Raw genomic sequence first — 25,222 nt, 5'->3', positions numbered from 1 at the left:
TCCCATGCAGGAGCATACTGTTACAACACGGCGCAGACAATGGTCCGTCTGGCATCGCTGGAAATATGTGCATTGCATACTTCCTTCATGCACGTCGGATTTACCTGACAAGTTCTACACTTCCGAATGTAGCAGTCTAGCTGTTTTCATTCCACTCATCACTGTATCCCAGATGCAACGTGATGACGGTCCAGGAACTCTGCATCCGTTCGATGGGAGCATCAAAAGCTGTTCCTTCACTGTATCTGATGTATCACTTCTCTTTAACAATTTGATGGGGCCCCTTAAGGGACCCTCGCTTATGGAAACAAGGCACAATCATCACACACGAACTGATACGCCAGACACGAGGTTCAATTCCCAAAATCTAGGGTTTATTGCAAAGCAAATAGTCTCAGTCGGCCAACTGGGTCTCAGGTCCCGCAACGTGTGTCTCCAGACCCCGTGGAACGCAAGAGAGCGAGCTTTCTACAACAGTTACATATATACAAAATGAGCATCTTATTATCAGTAATGACATATTCAATACCACCCATAATGTATTTCCTTGGAAATGGTTTCGATGATTGACAATTATGATGAATATGACACCTTCAGATATTTATTCAGCAACAGTTTGCAATTTGCGGACTTGCAGACACGATTCTTTGTTTTAGGGAATATAATGCTCTTGTTCCTACAAGCAAGCTGCGTGCAGGGGAGAGACACATTCCAGGCCTCACTATCTTCTGGTTTCTATTCATATGCTAGGGGTCAGCTCGCTCTACAGGGGCTCAGTGAAGGGGGCCGTAGTAGAGAGCATAATTCAAGCCATTAATTGTTCGTTTCTACTGTTTCTACCGCATCAGCGAGACTAGCTGGCACCTGCGTAGTGATTAAATGCCTTGTTGCTTACTTACAAGGACTTGTGAGGGAGGAGACCGGACATTGCTGTCTGGGTTGCCTGCGCTGCATTTCAACATGTACCTTGTGGCCTTGCTTTATGCGTGAGCAATAACCGAATAGAATACACTTACAGCTAAGCAGTTTGAACAGAAAGCAAGAAGCAAAAAATGCGAAAATCCATCAAAATGGTGAATTCTATTCCTACAAAATGGACGCTCTCTGGTCATGCTCATGAGTCTGTATTCATAATGCTGAACATATGAGACGGTTGGTTTTCGGCCAACATAATACATCGCCTATGTTATAGGAGGGTAATTTCTGGACTCACAAACCCTCCTCTTAGCCGTAAGCCGAGCGCATCATCCAAACATTGCATCTTCTTCTGACCAGGTATCTGATTCCAAACTTTGCATACTACTATTATCATCATCATTATCATCAATATTTATTGACATGAATTCTTTTACTGTCTTCAGTTCATGATTCATTTTAGTATCCAATCTGGGAGTTTTTTTCTGTGTTACTATATGTACGCACTCCTCACTTATTTCAGTGCAAATTATTGGTAAACAATGTATGCAACAACAACATGTCATAAATATTCCGAGCACTGCTACCAGAATTGCAACTAATTTCCATCCCCATGAGCGTAATATTTCCCAGAACCAAGAGCTTATGTTTAATTCCCAACTACCTTCTGGGAGATGGAGGTCGGAAGCTCAAAACGTGCAATTTTTTTATCGCTTCAAAAATCGTAGGGGAGGAGTCCCTTACAAATACGCAACATGATGATCCCACAATTTTGCAAACTCCCCCACGATCAGCCATAATTATGTCAAGAACCATCCTATTTTGGAGTGTCATCAATCTAATCCCTTTTTCCTCCAACGTCATGTTGTATAATATATCCATTGTCTCATTTATCGTTCTCTCTAATATTCTGGACAATTGTCTTATATTATAGGAGTTTATTGCTTGGCCCCACAAGGGTATGAATGATTTTGCTATGTCTTCTACAATTAATCCTCCTTCCTCATCTCGTCGAGGTCTTGATCTAGATAGTTTGGCTATATCTGCTGTTTTTGAAAGAAACACCCCCGGAAACAGAATCCCCAAGTAACAAGTACCTCCCCAATTTTTAGGCAACCAGGGATAAGCTTTTTCTCCACATATAAAATAGATATGGTTACCTACGTACACTGGTTCTTCCTCTCTCTCAAGGATCGCAATGTTCATACACCTGGTGTATGTCCCTACCGAATAGGAGCCTTTCTTTTTTAAGCAAAATGGGACAGAGCGTGGACTGTAATTTACTGTATAGGAGGGGGCACTGTATCTTTATTTCCTTCTATATGAAATGTGATTACAGATGATTTATATGGCACATATAATCTATCTTGTCGCATAACTACTGGTGTTATTAGTCTTGTTTTGTGAAATATAGAACAACCTACAGGTTTCATTATTACCTCCTCAAATTCATTCATGTTTGTTTTATCTAATTGACCCGTTTCACTCTTATTCCATTTCCCATAATACAATGCACTTAAAGACGCGTAACATGCAGAACAATGGCTGCACATACCAACCTATTTCCTTACCACCATGCTGTGGTAAGTGGGTACACAACCAACAATTGTTTTTCTCAGAATTGAGTGTGTCATGTTCATTATCAGAAGTAATGTGTTATTTCCATACCCTTCTCTGTGTCTCTCTTCCATTGGGGACAAAGTATAGGAAATTACATGGACCGGGCTTTCAGTGCAGAAATATTTCTAATAGGCAAGAACACTTCTAATGGATGTATTTCTTCTAGATACCATAATACCAGTACTGTCATTATCGGTGCTAATATACTCATAACACACATGACTATTGTTAGGATCAGCATACAATTTTTTCGGCACTGTTTTTTCGGCAACCTTACAGTGTCTATATTTATTTCATTATCAGCATTGGTGCAGGAGTGGGCAGAAGCTGGTGCAGGCATTTTTTCTTGATTCTTCTTGATGTTCGTCGTGAAAACCTCTTGTCGTTGCACTTGTTCGAATATCAGTAAGTTCAGAAATGTCAAAAAAGTGTTTTGCCAGTTCTCAGCAGCCTGAATTGCTATACGTTGGGCAAGATTATCGTGCTTCTGTACATTGCTCAAAGAACTCCAGAGCAGTTATCAATTGCCTTTGTACCATATGAGCCCCTCTTGTCCGTGAGAGGTGATCTACACATGGATTTTCAAAGATAGCACTGTTAAGCCGCGTTCCTGAGCTGTGAGATTTGCAAGACTCCCATGCCTCTCTCACCTAGGCCTCCGGTTCCCACTTCATCCGTGATGGGAAACAGAGGCAACAAAGAAAAATAGAACGAAGATCTTACCACCTTTTGTTTCGAGGCCGTAGATCATACCGCTTTGCTCCAGGTACTGTGTGATCGATGAATAGTGCGGGTGCACTTCCAGACTCAGGCTCAGAATCAGCCTGCGGCGCAACGAAAGGTGATGGGCGCCACAGTGATGATGCAGGTTTCGTGTAAGCCAGCAGTGATGCAGATTCTGCGGGGCAACATTGGGGCACTCTCAGCCCTCTCTCCTTTATAGCAATCTTTCCAGGCTTTGTTTCAGAATCAGACAAATTTGGTGGCAGAGAACTGGCAACAATTTCCATCATTTCAGAGGCCGCTGTCTCTCTCTGGTCATCTCGAATGGGCAGTTCTTTCAATGGCAATGGAACTTTCTTCATATGCGTGGCGGCGTGTATCCACGCCTTCCTACCGTCCACACGGACTGCTGTTTGTGTTGCTAAAAGGATTTGAAATTCTTCACCAGGACCCAGTCGCCTGGCTGCAGAAAATGCCACGGACCAGTGTATCTGATGGGAAGAGCCTCCTGCATCTGCTGATGAATCAAACGCAATTTCTGCATTAACAGGTTACAGTATGTACTGAGCACAGGGTATTCGACTTCATTCAATCGCCTTGGCTGTGGCGCACACCAAACATTAGCAGGTCTCCCCCATAACAATCTCTTATGGGGAGAGCCCAGTCCTTGTCTGCACAGATGTGCACATGCACAACAAAGCTAGGGGCAATGCATCCGTCCAGCGTAACTTGTTTCCTGTGCAAATTTTACTAATATTGGCTTTCAATATGCTGTTCTGGTGCTCAACAAGTCTGGCACTCATCGGATGTCTGGCGCAATGGAATCGTTTGTCAATCTGAAGACCTGCGCAAATCTGCAATACTACTGCGCCAACAAAATGCGGGCCATTGTCTGACCACATGACCCGGGGCAAGCCAAACCGTGAAAAGTACTCCTTCAACATCACTTTAGCAGTGCTCATGACGGTGCAATCCTTCAGTGGATATGCTTCTACCCATTTACTGAATGCACATACAACCACAGTACATATTTTAAGTTCTGACACCTTTCCATCTCTATAAAATCAAAATGGATCACCTCAAATGGCATAGAGGTGGGGACAAAGCTACCTGTTGGAGTAGCTGTTCTCTTTCCAACATTGTGCTGCAAACACGTTATGCAATTCTGTACAGGTCTTTCTGCATTCTTTTTTATGTGTGTATTCTGCCATACTGCAGCTAAGTGCTGAATTATTTTCTTTGCACAAATGTGCGTGGGACTGTGGGCCATAGTGACCATTGCGGTTACATAGGAGTTGGGCAGCAACCAATTTCTACTTTCCTTGTCCACCCAGCAACCTTCTAAATCCATTTCTGCAGAACCCTCAGCCCATTCTTGTATTTCATCAGCAGTTGCTTCAGCCTGCATCTCTTTGACAGTGGCAATCCCATTTTCTATCATGCAAGGCACTTCTTCTGACTGTACTGTTAACATTTTGGTACTCAGATAAGTGGCAGTTTGTTTCGCAATCCTGTCTGCAAATGCGTTTCCCTCTCCCACTTTACATGTTACTTTTTTATGCGCTTCGCATTTCACTATTGCTAGGTGCTTTGGATACGTAAGTGCAGACAGCAATCATACAATCAAAGGGCCATGTTGAATCCTGGTTCCATGTGATGTCAAGAAACCCCTCTCAGCCCACAGTCGGCCAAAGTTATATACCACCCCAAAGGCGTACTGGCTGTCAGTATATATGTTTACACTCACATTTCCAGAAATTTCACATGCTCTTGTTAATGCTATTATCTCTGTGGCTTGTGCGGAGTTGTAGGGGATTCTTTTTCTTTATACAATACTTTTTTTGTGTCGTAATAGCATAGGCAGCAGTTGATGTGCCATCAGGTAATTTAAAGCAGGAGCCGTCACAAAACAGTTCTCCATCTGGCTCTTTCTGTGGGGTGTCTGTTAAATCAACTCTTCCTTTTGTTTCTTCCTCAGTAACCATTAGACAATCATGGGGAGGTGATTCATTCTCACCTATTTCTTCATTAGGCAGTGGCATTAATTCTGCAGGATTCAAAGCGCTACACTTCATAATTTGAATGTGCAGTGCAAATAGGACAATTTCATATCTAGTCAATCTAGCGGACGTGAGGTGTTGCATCTACGTTCTATTTAATAGAATGTCTATGGCATGTGGCACCGTTAAAATTAAGGTATGCCCCAGCACCATTCTTTCAGTTTTTTTCACTGACGCAGCAGCCGCTGCAACAGCTCGCAAACAATGTGGTAAATCGCATGCTACAGGGTCCAGCGTGGAAGAAAAATAGCTGCATGGTCTATTTCTTCCACCTTGTTCCTGTGTTAAAACAGCCCATGCGCAGCCTTCACTCTCATGCACAAATAATCTGAAAATGTTTTCATAATTTGGTGTGCACAAAACTGGGGCAGAGCACAATGCAGTTTTGAGCAGATCAAATGCTGTCTGACATTCTTTATTCCATTGCAAAGGCATCACAGCATCCTTTTTTGTCAATGCCACCATTGGTTTCACAATCTTCGCGAAATTCGCTATCCACTGCCGGCAATAGGAAGCCATGCCTATTATGGCTCTGACTCCTTTCTGTGTTTTTGGAATAGGCATACCCGAGATACTTTCTATCTTTTCTGGTGTCAGTCTTCTCCCCTCTTTCGAAAGTAGGTAGCCCACATAAGCCACCTCCTTTCGACAATATTGGAATTTCTTCAAACTCGCTTTATGGCCATGTGCTGCTAAGTGTGACAATAACAAAACAGTACTCTTTTTACCAATATCCTCTGTATCAGCAGCAATCAACAAATCATCTATATATTGTAACAATACACAACCTGTCGGTAACGCTAACATATCTAACTGTTCTTTGAATGCTCTGCTATAAATACCTAGACTCTCTGTATAGCCTTGTGGAATTCGTGTGAATGTAAATGACCGCCCTCCTAAAGTGAAAGCAAATAAATATCTGCTATCTTGGTGTACTGGAATGCTGAAAAATGCATTCTTAAGGTCTATCATGCTAAAATATGCTGCCGAGGCAGGTTTCATTGTCAAAATTCTGGTGACGTCTGGGACCAGTGGGAATTGAGGATCAACCACTTTGTTCAATGCGTGTAAATCAATTATGAAACGATACGGTATCTCATTCCCTCCTTTCTTATACACTGGGAGAATGGGGCTGTAACATGTGCTACGTGTAATCTCTTCAATTACCTTCAGTTTTACCAAATCTGAAACAATACTTTTCAATGCTTTCTGACCCTCCATCGAAATCTTGTACTGAGGAATTCGTGGCAATATTATTCCTTCCTTTAAAACAATTTTCACTGGTTCTATTTTCAAGCATCCCACATCATTATCATGTATTGCCCATATACAATCTGGTGCTTCACTCAACTCCCCCGGCAAAGGTTTGGACAGATATTCGGACTCTGGTATATTCTATGGTGGAATTGTCAAGAACACCCCATCAGGAGTGCAATGGATAACTGCACTAAATGTTTTCAATAAATTTTATCCTAACAGATTTTCCCCACAATTCACTGTCAGGAGAAATGGACAATATTGGGTAAATGAACCTAGGTTTACTGGTACTGATTGGAACACTAGATTTATTACTGGCGTATCTGCGAACCCTACTGAAATATTCTTTTGCCCTGACAGCGGTATTTCCGGAACCAAGTGGTGGTCTATTGAGCACTTCTATACACCCGTGTCTACGAGAAGGCTATGCTCTCTATTCCCGACTTTCATTTCTACGTAGGGTCCTTTTAGATTCACGGGAATAGACACTGGTTCCGACCCCTGTCTTGGGCTGTCCTATTGAGGAAACAACAAATCATCCGATGTGTAGTCACTGCAATATTATGTATTGGGTTGTGTATCAAAAATGATTCCGCTCCTTCCGCTATTGTGCTCACTTTGATTTTGGTTGTAGGGGGTCTGACTCTGATCCTGGTTCTGACTCTGATTGCCATTTCCTTGATTATTCTGGTTTTGCTGCATATTATTATTTCTACTTTGTCCATTTGTTCCCGGGTATCCCCTGTGCGATCTTCTCTGACCATACCCATTTCTATTTTGCAAGTGTGGACATTGCGCTTGCCAATGACCCTCTTCCCTACAATATGCACACTGATTTAATCCCACAGGCCGTCCATGCATGTTGGAATTATTCCTCCCTTGCGCATTTCCTCTCCCTCTATTGTGGCCCGCTACCTGCTGAAGTAACACTCTCTTTTTCAAATTTACCCTATCCTTCACCTCTTTCTCTTTTTCTGTATTCACTCTATTCTCATAACACTGACCCATATGCAATACTTCACTTAATGATTTTGCCTGCCATGCACTTTCAGATGTCATTATCAGGTTTTGAATTGGAGGTATTAATCCCCTCACATATTTATCAACAAATAGTCTTTTACCTGCTTCCATGCTTACATACTGCCCACTGAAATCTGTAAATACTTCCTCAAATCTATTGAAATAATATGTGGCTAACTCATCTTTGCCTTGAACACATGCAGTTAATTTGTCCTATACAATTCTTTCTTCTGGAACTATCTCCTTCAATTTTTTTATTATTCGTCCTGGCAATGCTGCCATATTTGGCAATGGTTTCTCGTCAATTTTTCTATCCTTATCCTCTGTTGCTAGATTTTCCCATGTGTCACTGTAGCTATCCTCATCATTTACTTTTCTTATTTGCTTCCATATATCTGCTGGCAAAATTACTGGGAATATTAGGTTAATATCGTTCATAGTAAAAATGGACGATCTCAAATAGGACTCTATTTCTTTATAGAATCCCGACGGATTCTTCCTCAAGTCAGGAATTGTTTGTTTTTATATTATTCACCTCTTGTCTGGAGAAAGGGACATGTATGTACTGCGCTGTATATTGCACTTCCGTTACCTGTGCTGGTATATCACCCACTGCAGGAATTTCTACTTTCGGCACAAAAGTAGGTGGAACTTCCCTCATAGGAAATACTGCACTCACTTTTCCTCCTCCGTCTCTCATATGCAACACTATTGCTAAGTCAAGCAATAAGGCTGTTTCTCCCGTTCCGCGTTCAATAGCTCTCTTATATATTGCCTTTAATTCGGGGGGGCTAGCATGTTTATTTTCTATATCTCTATCCTGCAAATATTCAACCATTACCTGCAGTGTTTTCCTCTTCATTGGCAATGTGTATTGATCAAATATTTCGTGCACCTCCATCGTGGGAACACTAGGATCTGTAATCCATTTTAGCGCCTCCCGTGTACATATTTTCATTTTCTCACTAGCCTGTCTTGACGGCATAGGAAATCTCTGCTGCACATATGGTACCGCCTCCTTTCTTTCCCTTCTTATGTCTTTGTTCCTATACTCTGGCATGGTAAACATTTCAGCATATGCATCATCAAGTTCATTTTTAAATTCAAAAAGCCTGTCCACATGTTCCTTTATTTCTGCATCTCTCTCTCTCTCTCAATCGTGCAAAAGCATTCAAATCCCGCAACTTCTGCGGTGCTACCATTCCAGTCAACTGCTTCCATCTCTCCATTAAATATTCTCCCATGCATTCCAATAATACCTGTTTTTCACAAATCTTCCTGAAATCATACATCAAATCCAGCATCCATGTCTCATCATTTCCATCTATATACATTTCTGCCTGTTCTTTCAACTCCTTTTTTCTCTCCTTGCTGACCGCACTACGGGTTATTCTAGTACACCCACTTTTTGCCGTCCCCTCTCTTTCCGTACCGTCTTCTCTTGTTACAGTGAATTCAAGTTCAATGGGCGGAGGGGGAAGGGGAATGCATTGGGAGGGAGTTGCTGGTGCGGATGGAACAACGGGAGGGGGGAGTTGTTACTGCGGTTGTAAGATCTGTGGCTGTAATGGGGACTGGGCAGCAGGGATGGTTTGGGCGATGGGCACTGATGCAAATCTCTTAACCTCTCTTTTTGGGCACTCTTGTCTCTTCTCAGTTAATATTTTTTTAATTAGTTCATCTGATGAATGCAATTCTTGTTGAGGATATATTTTGTCTACCCCCATCGGAACACATCTGTCTTTCTTATATTATCATCCCACTCCTTCTCATCCTGCTCTTACACTTTTTCTGTTCTTGACTTGCGCATGCGCGCATTTTTCTCTCTGCTTTTCCAACAACGCATAGCTTCCTTCCTCCAGTCTCTAATGACGTCAAATGTCGCAGGGCGTGCTTTCTTCTTTAACAGTATTGATTCCAAATAATCTATGCGCGCCATCTCATAACCCCCATGTTTTGCCCATTGCAAATCTTCTTCGTGTCTGGTTTGCCTATGCCAAATTTCACAAACATTATCACCCCTATAACATATTTTATGTACATCTCATATGCCGGCGACCCTACAGGTGGCGCAGCCTGGCCAGTTTCCAAAGATTGTCTACCGCAGTGGAAAAATCCCACTAAACAGGAAGACAATACCCCAGGCAGGTTTTAACCTTACTCTGGGTGTTTGATCTTGCAAGAGCAACACTCAACCAATATCAGGGTTATTTAGAATTGGGGTACGACTCACCTGATCAACCAAGACGCCTTTCAAGACGCAATTTATCCGTATACTGACGCAACCAAAAATCGTCGTGTATGCGTATCTTGGCTCACTCTGCCTCATTTCAGGGCCCTCGCCTCCTTGTTCGCTGGCCGGACACATCGATCAGGGATCAGTTGTGTACAGATCTACAAAGGAGTCTCTCATCACTTTCACAGGGGCGCACCGAACACCTCTTGATCCCGGTTCGACCATCTCGTCCTCTCTTTTTTTTCTTCTCTCACCTTCTTATCTTACAACGTATACGATGGAACAAGTGGGGGAGGGTCCCTATTCGGGTGCCATTTTGATGGGGCCCCTAAGGGACCCTCGCGTATGGAAACAAAGCACAATCACCACACACAAACTGATACGCCAGACACGAGGTTCAATTCCCAAAATCTAGGGTTTATTGCAAAGCAAATAGTCTCAGTCGGCCAACTGGGTCTCACGTCCTGCAACGTGTGTCTCCAGACCTCGTGGGACGCAAGAGAGCGAGCATTCTACAACAGCTACATATATACAAAACAAGCATCTTATTATCAGCAATGACATATTCAATACCACCCATAATGTATTTCCTTTGAAATGGTTTCGATGATTGACAATTATGATGAATATGACACCTTCAGACATTTATTCAGCAACAGTTTGCAATTTGCAGACTTGCAGACACGATGCTTTGTTTTAGGGAACATAATGCTCTTGTTCTTACAAGCAAGCTGCGTGCAGGGGAGAGACACATTCCAGGCCTCACTATCTTCTGGTTTCTATTCGTGTGCTAGGGGTCAGCTCGCTCTACAGGGGCTCAGTGAACGGGGCCGTAAAAGAGAGCATAATTCAAGCCATTGATTGTTAGTTTCTACTGTTTCTACCGCATCAGCGAGACTAGCTGGCACCTGCATAGTGATTAAATGCCTTGTTGCTTACTTCCAAGGACTTGTGAGGGAGGAGACCGGGTATTGCTGTCTGGGTTGCCTGCGCTGCATTTCAACATGTAACTTGTGGCCTTGCTTTATGCATGAGCAATAACGGAATTGAATACGCTTACAGCAAAGCAGTTTGAACAGAAAGCAAGAAGCAAAAAATGCGAAAAATCCAATAAAATGGCCGCTCTCTGGTCATGCTCATGAGTGTGTATTCATAATGCTGAACATATGAGGCGGTTGGTTTTCGGCCAACATAATACATCGTCTATGTTATAGGAGGGTAATTTCTGGACTCACAAATTGACGCTGCCGTAAGTTCTGTGCTGCACTGTATTCTTTCTTCCTTTTGTCTGAACCTTCTTTTCCTCTGCTGCAAACTCTAATCTCGGTCTGCTTTGGTTGTATGCAGTACCACATGTTTTCCATGGTTCCTATGCTCCCCTGAAATATCCAAGCCGCAAGCCTGCAGTAAAGATACTGATGAACAACTAACTGCCGCTGCTTCTTCTGAAGACTACATCAGTCTTCAGGGTTTTTTACCGCACAGGGTTTAGCTCAGACGTCCGTCTTCCTGTTAAAGATCTTCAGTCGGATAGGGGTTTCAGGGCAGTCTTTGCCTGCTTCAGTTTTGGTCATAAGATATCTTGTACAGGTCAGTGATACCGACTTGTGTTTATGTGTATGCAAGGCTATAACTGTAACAAAAAGGCTGTGATAGTTGATGATCACCTCATGGAACACCCGATTACATAGACATTTACTGAATAATCGTGGGGATTGTAATATACTAACAGCATCAGATATATCTATGATCTGAGAGAGCTGGCCCACAAGAGACATAGGGCCTCATTACAAGTTTGTCGGTCCGGGAACTACGGTACCGGTAAGCTTGCCAGTACCGTAGTTCCCTGATCGGCAAACTACGAGTTGTGCTCGCGGGTGCCTTTCTGCCTGCAAGATCGGACCTGGCGGGCAGAAAGGCACCCACGAGCACAGCATGTCGGATGAACCGGCACCGTTGTAGACGGTGCCGGTGCATCCGGCCTCCCCACTCCCATTTGAGCCCTGGGAGTAATGGATTCGGCCCCTGGCAATGGGGACATACAGGGTCCGCCAAGGTCAGAATGGCCCTGTACGTCGCCATTGCCAGGGGCTGGAAAAAATGAAACTCTGGTGGTAGCCGTGCCTGTGTGACGGCACGGTTACCGCCAGGGTTGTAATGAGGCCCCTAGTCATTGATGGGTTTACATTCCATCAAAGACATGCCAGGAAGAGCTCTCTCGGCCGCTCTCCGCAAGTCTTTTACTTGGTGTACGTAGCAATTTCATCTCTAAAGAAGCGCATCTCTCTGAGCCAGATCCAAATGTCTTAATTATTGAGATTGAAGTTAATGCAGTGGGAAACATTTTACTTGTAAATATTGATGATCCTTCTGGTGGTATAGATACTGAGCGCATTCAATTGCTTCTTTACGAAACACTATTCTATAGAATGATACTCTATCCTAAAGAGATCGTAATCATTGGAGGTGATGTGATCGCCCACTGTACTGATCAGACAGGTGTGAATCAAATGTAAGATAAACTCCCAAGGAGTATTATTAAGCAGACAGTCAGTAATAGGCAAGGCAGGAGATGGGGTGAATTATCCTCAGACTTAGACATAGTTATGCTCAATGATAAAAAAAAAGGTGACTGCCCTGGCTCTTATACTTGGACGATGAGCAACAAAATGGCTACATTAGATTATTTCTTTATTAAAGAAATAGGATTTGAAAGGGTTACCTCTATGGTAGTCACCTTTAATCATTATAGCGACCATGCAACTGTTCTACTCGCTATACTGCTAGAGGCCAGCTGCAGCTCTCAAAAAAGAAGAAATCGGCGCGGTAGAAACCAATGCTGGTACCAATAGGCTGGGCCGGTCTGAACTAAACCTAATTGCAATGAACGATCATCTTCTTGCTCTCAATATGGAGGATAAACTCCCAATGAAAGACGCGTCCTGAATGAGAATAGACCAGATAATTGGGTTAAACAATATAGATTTTCCCCAATGAATAAGGAATGGCAAAAAATGTCTGGTATCCTGAATAGTGGTGATTATAAGAAATGTTGGCAGACAATCAGGGTAAAGGGTGGCCCTTTTTATCAATCCAGTAGGTGAAGCAGAATGGTGTCATTATATAACATTTAAGGTTGCTGGTAGAGTTGGCTGACCCTCTCTTTGTGCGAAATGTCAATTAGAATATAACCACAAAAGCATATTGGAGGTCATTTTAAACTTAAATACTCTAGAGATACGGTTCCAGACGGACTAGCTAATATTGTGCGTGTGTGACTGCAGTGTGAGAAAGCAGTTCTGCAGTGTTACTCTGCCTCGTGGGAGTCTATTGCCTGGGATTTCTACTGCAGCACGTTTGGTGAACTCTTCAAAGGCTCCTGTGTAGGCGATGTGAGCGCAGTGTGAGGAAGCAGTTCTGCAGTTCAGCGGGTCGTGGGGCAAGGGGTGAGGAGTCCTGCGGCAAGACACGGCTGAAGCGGCCGTTGCTGACTCTGAGACTGAAGTGAAGTGAGGGCGGGCTCTACCGCTGCATCCGACACAGTTAGTGACTTTGGTAGCTGGAGTGTTAGCAGTGGTGAGTAAACGCCCCATAAACACTGAGTTTACAGATATTTAATTGCGATTCATTGGCAGCATGTGCCTATTAATTACCGTCAACACATAGGTGGGCTGCAGTTTATGTACAATTGAGGAGCAACAGAAGGGGCAAAAGTGGAATGGAGGCCGCTGCAGCCCCGGTGTGGAATCTTGCTCAGATAACTGATCAAGAAATGCTATTGGCACTCAGTTTGCTGCTTCCCACTTCACTGGAGGAAGGTGTGGTGGAGGCAAGTGGGAGCCTGTGCTTGATTGGTGCTTTGCCTGAGGGCCCTCTGGAGGCAAGTACTCTTGTGAAGCCGAAGCGGGGAAAGCCCCCGAGCCTGGGAAAATAACAGTTTTCTTTCCAGCAGTCCCTGCGGTATCCCTTCCTGTACGGAACAAATTGGTCACCTACAAAGACGTGGTAGGGTCATCAACTGTGGGCCGAGGGAGCCCCGTGCCCCAGAGGTAACTACCTTCAGCAATCCCGGTGGTGGTGAAGTCTGTCCGTCCGGAAGTTTATTCACCGTCTCCCATGACTAATCAAAGTAATGTTTCCAACCTGTTTGACATGGGGCCTGATTTATCTATGATGGCATCGCAGGATTCTGATTCTTCTGCATCATCTTAGACTTCAACGCTGGCCTGGGTTCCACCTGGGAGACTCTCGGCCGTGTTAAGACACATGGACCACAGATTGGGGAGGGGGAAAGGATGACATCTTTACTGAAATTAATCAAGTACATTGTATCCTGGTCTCCTTGTATGAAAGTATTAAGGTGGAGATGATAACGCACTCAGTACTGCTGGAATCCCTTCAATTTAAATTTGAGAACATTAAAGTTCACAGTAATATGAAGGGGTTTTTGTTTAATTGGCGACAGTGCATAGCAAAGCCAACAGAACCTGTGGTTGCTGCAGTGGAGGGCGGGCTATGTCTGTCTCCTGTTGCGAAAGGATGCAACAGCAAATAGAGGGTCGGATCCCTTCCCCCCAATGTTATGACTCTGGCTGCGGGTAGTGTTACAACAATCCTTGATGGTAGTCATGGTGAATTTGAGACAGAGCATAGTAATGGATAGACCGGAGTCAACCCGCAATTACCCAGCTTGGTTGGGGGACGGGGGAACCCATTCTCATGAATACCTCAGACTGTGTGTCAATCTGAGATCATTCTATTCTGTCGGATTGTGTGGTGGGCACTGAGGTATCGCTAGTTGCACGTTCCAATGGGTGTCTAAATAAAGCAACTGTGAATAATGTAAAGCATAAAAAGAAAAAAGAAGCCTATGCAGAACTTCAATAAGCAAGCCTCCCGGAAGTTAATTAGTTCTCTATTTAAGCAACTGTGTCTGAAAGCTGTCCTGGAGAAAGTAGTGGTCAGGACTCCACCGGTTATAAATGAGGACATTAGAATGGTTGAGCTTAATGATCGGGGGCTGAGTGTGTTGAAGTAAGTGCAGACTTGGAGACTACATTAGACAATGGTCATGTGTCGCAGGCTGTATAGACCGAGGACCTGGTTGGTGGTGGGAACCTACATCACTATGATGTACAATTGAAAGAGAAGTCTGCAGACGAGAATGGGTGTAGTCATATGGAGCATAGTATTGTGAGTAGTATCTCCCAACTAGCTCTATATTCGGTCAATAGAGCTACTACTCATTTTCTGACAGCAGGTACGAGTAAAGATAACTGGAGAAATGGCTCTACTAATTATCCCAATACGGAACATAATAATCCCCGGTGTGTGGGAGTGGGAGGTCCGCCAAAGCTGAAAAATCAGGTTTTTAGTGTCTTAAAGGGGTCTTAGGTTATGGAATCATATAATGATCCCAGGGACAGTAGATGTCCAGGTGGTTCTGGGGTAGACTGGAACATGGGTATCATGGGTGAGGTCCAGCCACTTAAAGATTCTACATTTGGCCAGGTGCATAAGCTTCTACTGGAGAGTGTGCTGCCAGACAACAAACATATTGTTTTAAATCGATCAACTATCTTAAGGCTTCTGAGTGAAAATCCTAATTTAGAGGCAATTGCTTTGAGAGATCTTGGACGGGTAGATTTTATAGACTTATACAAAACCGATCGGGTAGTTATTCACATTAAGTCAAAATGTATTCTGGACACCATTATGAGAGAACGCCAATCAATTAGAGCGTTTGGTTTTAACTTAAATCTTTTTCCTGAGAGGGACCGTAACTTAATGTTAATGAATAATGGACGGTTGGAAATGTGTGTTGTGTGATGGGATATTGTGGAGCCAGGTAGGGGTCCTGCCCGTGAGTGCCAAGTGCTAAAGAGTGAGTTGAAGCCCTTAGAAGAATTAATAGATTGGTCATGGATGGCAAGAGCAATGTGTGGGGCTACACAAGGGCAAGTTTTGTCTTTTTCCTAGCCCAGGGCGCTTTGATCGGTCCCTAACACCACTATCATGGTACTCCCATGGTCATAAACATCTATTGACCAATCCTAAAGTGGTCATGATAAAAAAAGCCCACAGTGTAATATCACTCCAGGAAACTCGGCTTCTTAAGGGTCCATTGTTGGATGGCTTTGAATCTACTTTTCAACCAGCTAAAAGTGGTGAGCAGGGTCGCCCTTTTGGTGGCCGCTGAACATTGGTGAGATCATGCAAGGAAAAGACTGTAATTAAGCATATACATGTATGCTGGGGTGTAGTTGCAACCCATGTCAGGTTGATGGTTGACTGTGCTCTGGATTTCCTGATTTTTAATGTATATTGGCAGCCCGGCAGTGGTAGTTTGGAATCTTTTGTAGAGCAAATGTTTTCTTGTGCTAATGAGTGGAACTGGAAATTCTTGGGAGGACAAATCATCCTCTCGGGTGATCTTAATGCTACTTGTATAATGCCGGATTGTGATCTGGTACATATCCTGGATGCCCTTCAGATGCTGGGAAAGCAGCATCCAGGTTACGTTTGGCTAAGGAGTTTGGGTGGTTTAGGACTTTCCTTATTGTATGGTTGCATTGCAGGAGACATTCTGAGTAATTATACTTGGGCTAACAGTTCCTCTTTTAACACAATAGATTACATTTTTGTGGGCAAGAGCCTTTTTGAGAGGTGTAAATTGGTTCAAGTTACTCCGACTGATTTCAGTGATCACTGTATTATGTCAGCAAAATTTGAGATCGGAACAGTGAATCTGTGTGGGGTGGGGGGTGCCTCCTGCGATTTACGAGGGAATGTGGCAGGGAATAGAGTGTTGTGGAATCCTAGAATCCTGGTTCGGTGTACCGAGTTAATTAAATTCTTGCTACTTACCTAAGTTTAACTGCTCCTGACTGGCAGTACAACACCCTATCAGTGAAGAACTATGCTTTCTTCATTGAAGCTGTGATTAGTGAAAGTTCAGTTATTGTGAAATCACGACCTGCTAATGTGGTAAAGAAGAATGTGCATGTTTTTGATGCTGAAGTGGCAGTGAAGAAAAAAGAGATTAGAGCACATATCACATTTTTTTTAAAAAAAACCTTGGGGTGGGTCCTTTCTCCCAGGAACTGTACTTAAAAATCAAAAAGTGAAGCTGCGTTATAAAAATTGGCTACGGGGAAATCGGCTGCTCCGAGCCCAACATGATGCAGAATGCATGCGGTTGGTTTTATGAAATACAAACTTGCATGCATTCTGGAGATTGATGAATGAGGTGGAGCGTTTGCAGTTGACTCAGCAGATGAATCCAGCAGCTGAGGAAGTTTGGGTGTCTCAAATTAGAGTTTGCAATTCCGGAATCTTTAGGAGTGACTGTAGATGAGTGAGTGGGTCTACAAGAAAATGGCTGGAAATTGGTAGTTGACACTGAACATGTGGAGGAAATAATTACGAAGATTAGTTATTCTCAAGCAGTTGGACCACACAAATTATGTAACTTTTTGTTTAAAGGGAACCCAGCACTCTGGTCAGTGGCACGGATGATCTTATTTGAACATGTGGCAGAATCCCTGCAGTTACCAAAGTCCTGGACAACTACCTATATAGTACAAATTTACAAAAGAGGTCTCCTGTCTGAGCCTAAAAATGATCGGCCTATTGCCATACTTGATCCCGGCAGCAAGCTCTTTGCGGTCTTGCTTTTGTAGCATCTGGAAGTTTGGCAAGGGAAGCAGACAGAATTAAGAAGTGGCAGACCGGGTTCCGTAAGGCTCTAGATACATCCTTGAATGGACTCATCCTAAAATGTGTACAAAGTCAAACCTGGTAGAAAAAATATGATTCAATGTTCCTGTCCACAATTGGCAATTGGTCTACATGAAGAGTCCAATGTCCAGGTGAGGTTGAATCAGAATGGGGTCTTGTCACGCAACATTCCAACACTTAGAGGTGTCAGGCAGGGTTACATTCTGGCACCCTGCCTGTTTAACCTCAATATATCAGACATTGGGGATTTTTGAGAACCTGCAGCGTTTGCCACTCCTAAAATACATAACTTGAGGCCGATATGGATGGCATACGCAGACAATTTTTTAAAATACCCAGGTTGTTTTGCAGCATCTGCTAAATGCCTTCACTCAATATGCATCCTCTCACTCCCTTATGGTAAATTCCTCAAAGACCAAAATAATGCACTGCACAAAAATGGAAAAAAAACAAGGTTCCAATGGTGCATTGACTAGCGAGGGTGGATAGCTTTATCTATCTTGGGTTTCCCATAACTGCAAAACCCCTGAAATTAGAAATTAAGGAATGGTTAAAAACACAAGTAATCACCCTATTGAACCAGTTGTGTCGAGTCGATGCAAGCGCCCGGTGCCTGAAGTCTTGTGCGCACTTTAGAAGTGAAATAAATAAATACAGTACATTCTCAGTCGTTCCCATTTTGAAGTTTTATGAGAGAAAAATAGTCCCAAATATTTTATATGGTATTGAAGTGTTAACATTTGGAATTTTTAACCTACTTGGAGGGACTGGTTTGGAGGAGAGCCCTGCGGGTGCCAAGCTCTGTACCTCTGGCAGCTATTCGATATGAGCTCTGTATTTATTCGTTAACCTGTAGGGCTCATTGGAAATGTCTTCTTTGCATTATAAGATTTTAAATCAAATAAAAGGTACAGTGTTTTATGATTTAACTATTATTTCAGATGGCAGCTGCGATAGATTTGTAAGAGAGTTTTCTGTGTTTTGCTGTGACCTTGTCAAAAAACAGGTTGTCTGAAACTGATAATGTGGAGAAAATCAAACAGATGTTCTATACATTTGATTGGATTACCACTTTGGAAGACATGCACAAATATGAATATTTGAACCATCTAAGCCAGGAGCATAAGCGAGTGAGAATTTTAGTGCCATATCTTGCCATATTTCCAGATAGGCAGACTAGGCGATCCTCTCTGAGATTTACATGGAATTTAGTCCTGATTAAGGAGCTATTGGCCAGATACGGTGTCCTTCAGCCTGAGCAAATCCATTGCAGGTTCTCTAAAGGCAATGGCCAAAGAAAGACTTTGAAACACTTAATAGCATCACGTAGTGCAGTGCAAGGGAAGCAAACAATACATTTTTAAAAGTTTGAGAATTTGTTCAGTCTGGGTGACCAGGATGCACTCTAGAATTGCTGTTTGGCCGGGCGAACGACCTCAACAACGTTGGCCATTGCTTTATATTAAGATAATGACCGCCGAGGCTAAATCTATCTTAACCATTATGAAAACACTATTGTTCATGATATTGTTGAGCCCTCCCATGTATTTGTCTCACTATCTAGCACCCTTCAAGATGGCTGCAAGAGTTGTGGTCTAGTGGCTGAGTTCTAGAACTTGGAGAGCTGTGTTGTAATCTTAATTTTGATGCTCAGAACCAAATAATTAACAATCTGTTTGATTCATTGCAAATCAATTGCTCTGTGTGTGCCTCAAATTGTAAATGTGTCATTCAAACCATAAAAAGCAATTGTCATGTCCCAACTATATGCTCCGAGCTTCCTAGCCTCCTCCCCATCAGATCTTCCTTGTCTGGGGCCCGAGCATCCTACTCTTCTTTGCGTAGCACATCATGAATTGTTTAAATAATTATCTATACTACCCTTTTCACTTTCTTTGGCCTGACTTTGTACGTTGCCCTTTCAGTCCAGGGATATAACAAACAGCCCGAGGCCCCCGTGATGTGGGACACCTCAAACGCAAAGATCCAAACGAAGCTCCAAGGGCCCGGCCGAATAACTTTCTGCATGCATGATGCCAACATTGCCCATTACACTCAGGGGATTCTTGTCCAGCCCTATCTTTTCCTTTGCCATCTGGGACTTGTCGTCCTGGCTTTCCATAATAAATGCAGAAATCCAAGTTCCGCAATAGGACCAAAAATCCAGGACTGGACAAGCGCCTCATGAACGGAATGAGGCATTTTGGCATGCATGACTAGGTGCAAGAAAGCCATGGGTGTGTCAGGGAGAGGGAATGTAAGAGAATGTATGTGAGGTGCAATGTAGCACCTCGCTCTCAATGCTCTCAATACTCAGCCATATTGCTCCGGCAGCTCAGTGTTGATGGCGGCGAAGGCACATGGTTTGGGTGTTGTTCCCAGAGAAGTAAATAGAGATGAACTTGTGAAGTTCCTCAGGCAAGACATCATAAATAAGGCTCTCTGTTTTTACCAATTTTTATTGTTCTTTTTAACGCACCCAATGCCATACCTGAGTTTGGTGTCTTTAAGCGCAGATCCAGGATTCGAACCTCTGTTGCTCAGTGTGGTTTTACTTCCAAGACCAGCGCATTGCCCATTTGCTATCTATCCTCCGTTCAGTGTGTTCGATATAAATACAGACAGAAGTGAATGTACTTCCTGACAGTATTTATTTGTAAAAGGCAGACAGAAATGAAAATCCAGTTCTCTTGCATGGCTGTAAACCATGCCTTGCAGGTTAGTGGAGGAAATAAGTAATGGGTTTTCTTTTGAGGTTGTTTAAGCGGCTGCAGAGGTGGAACTCGAGCCAGAAGATAACAGGCGCGGCCAGTGTTTATTAAGACGCTTGATTTGATGTGAGGTCAGAGTCCCCATTGCCACCATCCATCACACATGTGCATTTTTCAATTGAATAAATGTGGAATGATACCAGTTGCAACGTAGACTTTTACAGAGCAATAAGACAAGTGGATAAATACAGCTAAAGTGACCACGAATAAATATAAATAGATACAGACAGAGCGGTCTAAAAAATAAATCCCATAGCACCAGGAGCCTTAACTTATAGTACCCAGGCAAAGACTAGCATGGTACACGAAAGAGAGGCCGAGGCCAATGGGGGCCATGGCAATGAATGATGAAGCCAAGAAGAAAGGAATTAAAGCAGGAGGAGCAAAGCAAGGAACACTGAACAGGGGAGGGAGGAAGAAAGAGGGAATAAGGAATGAGAAAGAAGCAGACAGAAAAAGAGAGGAACATGAAAGGGGACAGAAGGAACAGGTACAAAAGTAGACAGACAGAAAGAAGGAATAGAGAGAAGTAGATGTAAATAGGGGGAAAAGAAGAAGGGGAGAAAGAGTGCGAGAAGAGAAGACAGGGAGGGACAGAAAGCACATGCTATGGAAAAGGAGCGGTAAAAAGAACAAGGGAGATAAAAGGAAAAGCATGAAAGTGATAGCAGATGGGGGAGGAAAAGAAACAGAAAGAGAGGGGTTAATAGAAAAACAAACATTAAAATGATGGAAGAATCAAAGGGAGACAGAAAGTAATACAGGATATAACAATGACAAAGGAAGGGGTTTGTGTCTTTTGTTGGCAACTTATAATACTTTTCCAGCCATTCACCATTTGCTAGCTAATGCCATTATCCGGCCAGGTGCTATCATCCTTTGAAACGAAATACCCATCTATGTGTTGGCACTCACATCACATAGAGGGTACTGCTATCATAGACCATGTATTGCGATCAAAAGCCAGTACCCAAACCCTTTTGAAGATTTACCATTAAATCCACAGGTGCTGCCGCCATTGGCCGGGATTGACATCAAATGCACATCCACTCCTCCCATGGCCAGATGTTGCCATCAAATGCCGATGCCCCGACCACATTCCCACAGATGGTCATCAAAGTGCAAGCACTCATACCAGGGCCACATATTACCATAAAGGGAACGGGTCTCACACCATTGCCAGGGAGAAACCTCAAAGTGCCACGCACAAACAACATTGCCATGGATTGCCTTCGAATGCAAAGGTACTCAGCCCATTAGCAGAGTTTGCCGTTCAATGCCCAGGTACTCACAACATTTCCAAGAATTGCCGTCCAACGCGCTCCCACTAATTACATTGTTGGGTCTGCCATTCAAATGCATAGGTACTCTCACCATTGCCAAGAGTTTAGATCAAATATCCAATCGCTCACCCCATTTCAGAGATCGTCATCACCTGGCCAGGTCCTCGCCCCCTTGCCAGGGCTTGGAATCAAATCTCTAGTTATGCTCCCGCCTCCCCCGTTAGGCCACTGCATGGGGGACAAGTACAGTGCAGTGGAATTCCTCTGGCACACAAACTAGCTCCCTTGCAGGGGGACTGAGCAAGATAGCGTGACTACGCAGGACAGAGTTCAGCGGTGCAGGACTGTTCTTATGCACCGGCTTTAAGGAGCAGTCGGCCATGGAATAGAAGTACAGCTTTCATACAAGTGCATAGCTCCACCATCCACACCGTCCTGCTGCCTTTGCTTGCAAGATTACGGAGGTGGCAAGGCAGTGGGGGGTGGGACAAGGAGTGGCCGGTCGCCGTAGAAGCTCATGGGACTGATGGAGCAGCATAGAGTGTGCAGGAAGCTATGAGGAGACCAGGGAGTATGTGTCCTTCCCCAAGTGCTTTCATCAGGAAATGGCATCCCTGCCCCTCGCTTGCCTTATGGCATCTGCACTGCATTGCACACCACTCCAAGCTGTATCATTTTGCAACATTCTACTTTGCATACAGAAGGCTGCGCAGAGCAAGGATGGGATCCAGCACTTGGTCGGGTGTAATGTTTCAATGACAACACTTGGCACAAATGAAAGGAGCGCAGATAATGTGCTCGTTGCATTTGTGCTGCTTTAAAAAAAAATTCTCAGGTCACCTTAATCTCAAGGATGACCCAAGCATTTCGGGGGGAGGGGGGGCTGGACAATACCACAAAGCTGCACTGTCCAGCCCCCTTGCATGCATTAGCAACCACGTCGTCTTGATGGAATGACTGGGAAAATGAAGCATTTACTCCAAAAGCAGCTGTCACACTTAATAAAATCATCATGGGGTCAGAATTTAACCTTTCATGATTTGCACCACCCCCTACAAAAGGCACACGGAGATGACCCTCATTCCAGGGCATTTAAAAGCGCATCCATTTGTGAATTCAGAATACACTTCTAAATACCCTGAAAAGCCCCCTTATTAGCAGGAATGCGCAAATGAGGGGGAAAAGGCATCTCCTCACTTGCTCCAGAAAAAGGTTCAAGGAACAAGGAAAGAGAGAAGCTAGACAGGGATAGAAAGTAATAAAATAACAGAGACAAGGAATAAAAGAGGCAGAAATAGAAAGAGCCGGCTGGCAAACAAGCCACCATGAAAGTGACTGGGGGGAGAAAAACATAGAATAAAAAAGAGCAAGCAGGGACATTTAGGAGGTACAAGAAGAAAGTGGGAGCGTAATACTGGGAAGAAGATATCCAAAACTAAGTGGATGAAGAAGTGAAAGTGTGGCTAAGCCTCAACAGGAGTAGTGGAGAAATGGGCTGGGGCAAGAGGGGTGGGGGGGGCGGAATAAAGACAATTAGGAAGATATAGAACGGTGGGAATTGGATATTGAGACAGAGTCGAGATGCATTCAAGGATGCAGAATAAATAAGAACTTGGGGGAGAGGATAGAGGAGAGGAACTGTGAGAGGTGGAGGTGAGATAATTAGGGGCAGAGAGAGAAACTGAGATCTAGGATTGAGAGGAAGTGCTTGCCCTAAGTAGAAACATTGAGCTGTGGGTGAGAGTAAACATGGAAAAGGGGAAGCTGAGGGGATGGGATGGAAAGTGTGAGATGGAGAAGATGCAGGTGAGTGAATAACCACAAGTGGGGAGGCTAGAATGAGAGATCGAGGTGAAAATCAAATTCAGTGAGGGGACGACTCTGGGACAAAAAAGGTGGCAGGATTTTGAGAGTTGGGAATTCAGGTGAGAGGATGAGCTCTAGGAGAGAAAAGAGGGCAGAAGGAAAGATGGAAGTTAGACGTAGAATATGAAAGACACAGTGGAGAGAAAAACAAAGGCATGGGTGAAGAAAGGGTAAGGGAGGGATGGAGGCGTGAAAAGGACAAAGCGAGACATGAAGATGAGACAATGAGCAGTAGAGGCGAGGAGAACCAAGACTCAGGGGAGGCAGAGGTAGAAATAAAGGTGAGAGAGCAGAAGAGGCAGAGAAGCTGATCACAGGCTCAGAGGTAGAAGTTGGGGAGTTATAAGGAGCGCAGAAAGGGGATAGAGGTAGAAATCGAGCGAGAGGTTGGCAAGCGCAGAAATACAGATGAAGAAAGGAGTGTGGCTGAGATGGAGGTGAGAGATGTATAGCTAGAGGTAAAAACATAGGAGCGGTAAAGGTCACCTGTCACAAAGGCAACTGTTACATAACAAATGTGCCCTGGGATTGTGCAAATGAGATACATGTGTGCAGTGCGTCCGCTGCTGTTCGTCTGGCATTATGCTTATCCTTCTAGCCCCCAGCTGTTCAACTGTAAGTGCTGTACCTTTTCTCTATAAGTATGTGATTCAAACCCCACGCCCAGGAATACTGCGACCACTCCGGAAGGATACTGGGCATGTGCAAATTGGCCACACCATGATACTGGGCATGGGCTAATTGGCCATACCATGATACTGGGCATGGGCTAATTGCCCACACCATGATACTGGGCATGGGCTAATTGGCCATACCATGATACTGGGCATGGGCTAATTGGCCACACCATGATACTGGGCATGGGCTAATTGGCCATACCATGATACTGGGCATGGGCTAATTGCCCACACCATGATACTGGGCATGGGCTAATTGGCCACACCATGATACTGGGCATGGGCTAATTGGCCACACCATGATACTGGGCATGGGCTAATTGGCCATACCATGATACTGGGCATGGGCTAATTGGCCACACCATGATACTGGGCTTGTGATGCAGGTAATGCCTGCTACCGGGCGGCTAGTGTTGGCAGTTCTGTTTTTGAGCACGTGACAATGGCTTAAAAGATATTGCTTTTGGTTAAAGTGGTCCTATTCGTTTGTCCCCATGTGAAAGTTGCAATAACTTCTGTGGGCATTTAAAGATCAAAATACCGTTTCTGTACATGTTCAGTTGCCACAAACGGTGCCAGGCTTTGGAACTGGCCAGTACACTTTCTACTCGTAGCAAAACAGCAAACAGTTTTAACTGGGCGTGTACAGTCATTGTTTTTTTTTACCGGGAATGAGCATTTTGGGAAGTGTTAACCCATCCTGTTGGTGGAAATGTGGGAACTAAAAACCACTGCCGTCACTGTGTATTTGGAATAATGTCAATAGTTGTTACTAAGAAGGTGGGATATGAGGATATCTGTTTTACGGTGCAGTCCCATTCCCAGTCCTATTCCCCTTCCTATTCCCACTCCTATTCCCACTCCTATTCCCCTTCCCATTCCCACTCCTATTCCCAGCCCTATTCCCCGTCCCATTCCCCTTCCTATTCCCAGTCCTATTCCCGGGCCCATTCCCCTTCCTATTCCCAGTCCTGTTCCCCGTCCCATTCCCCCATAAGTGTTGCTTCTGAATCCTATTTCGTTTTGACCATTTGTGGTAACAGAATGTTGTTTA

General features: G+C 43.9%; 1 protein-coding gene across 1 annotated transcript in view; it reads left to right on the top strand.

Moving 5' to 3' along the window:
* The window catches only part of LOC138566934 (placenta growth factor-like), a 354,273-nt gene that overhangs the window by 241,691 nt on the left and 87,360 nt on the right, over positions 1-25,222 (top strand). The gene's annotated exons all lie outside the window — the stretch shown is intronic.

Source organism: Ambystoma mexicanum, chromosome 2p (genome assembly GCF_040938575.1).
Source record: "Ambystoma mexicanum isolate Mex_15411 chromosome 2p, UKY_AmexF1_1, whole genome shotgun sequence".
NCBI classification, from domain to species: domain Eukaryota; kingdom Metazoa; phylum Chordata; class Amphibia; order Caudata; family Ambystomatidae; genus Ambystoma; species Ambystoma mexicanum.
The sequence above is the reverse complement of the archived record's forward strand: the minus strand, read 5'-3'. Positions and strand labels throughout refer to the sequence as shown.